Source organism: Cornus florida, unplaced genomic scaffold, assembly GCF_030987335.1.
Source record: "Cornus florida cultivar Cherokee Brave unplaced genomic scaffold, ASM3098733v1 CherokeeBrave_3.0.0_Hap2_Chr01, whole genome shotgun sequence".
Taxonomy (NCBI): domain Eukaryota; kingdom Viridiplantae; phylum Streptophyta; class Magnoliopsida; order Cornales; family Cornaceae; genus Cornus; species Cornus florida.
This window is the reverse complement of record NW_026775571.1, coordinates 48,962,813-48,963,696: the sequence shown is the minus strand read 5'-3', so window position 1 is coordinate 48,963,696 and position 884 is coordinate 48,962,813. Positions and strand designations below refer to the sequence as shown.

At 37.3% G+C, this 884-nt stretch overlaps 1 non-coding gene across 1 annotated transcript; it reads left to right on the top strand.

The window, feature by feature from the left end:
• The first annotated feature begins 205 nt into the window (after nt 1–205).
• Nucleotides 206–324, top strand: LOC132282396 (5S ribosomal RNA). Its single transcript, XR_009471756.1, has one exon. It is a non-coding gene; the product is annotated as a 5S ribosomal RNA (ribosomal RNA).
• The last annotated feature ends 560 nt before the right edge of the window (nt 325–884 follow it).

Below are 884 nucleotides of genomic sequence, written 5' to 3'. Positions count from 1 at the left end.
AGAAAGCATGATTGAATCAATATTCGTAACTCACACAATCATCATCTCTTTCCTTTCACTTGGACCACTATCATTGTCATTAACCTATTACTTTCAAAAATGTATTTCTCACTTAACAAGGTTTTGGGCATCCTCACTCAGCACTAGATGCCCAAAGACACAAAGAAAGTATGGGCAACTCTTCAATCCCAATGCACTAGATGCTGGGTGCGATCATACCAGCACTAATGCACCGGATCCCATCAGAACTCCGCAGTTAAGGGTGCTTGGGCGAGAGTAGTACTAGGATGGGTGACCCCCTGGGAAGTCCTCGTGTTGCACCCCTTTTTAAGACTTTCAAAAAAAAAAAAACTCTTCAATCCCAATCTCATGCATCATAAAAAGAGAATATAAAATCAAACATGAATTCTAATAAAATCACAAAAATATGGTGCACAGATACTCTAGTTCATCTACATATGGACAAGTGAAAGGAAACAAGAGAATCAAATGTATAACAAACATAAAAAAGATATGCATGTAGTCCACACACAAAAGTTCAAATCTTTGAAAAGAGAATATAAAAGTATCCTGTTTCTTTGGCTAGTTCACCAAACTCAAAACAGTGAAGAAAGGAGGAGCAACTCTTCTGTACGAGGAGAAATCATAGGATATGGAATAACACTCGTCCTTAGTGACATTTTGTATGTCATAATTGCCTTGTTGCTCACTCTTGCACACGTCCTCCTCACAAGAACAGAAAATTGTCTCAGAAAATGAGGTTAAAACGCTACTTCAGATAGTAAATGAACATAAAAGGAGTATACTGCTTATATGTTTAGTGCATAATGCCCATTTCGGTGCATCCCTTGGTTCTTCTGTTCCTGTAATTCTTAAAAAATTTA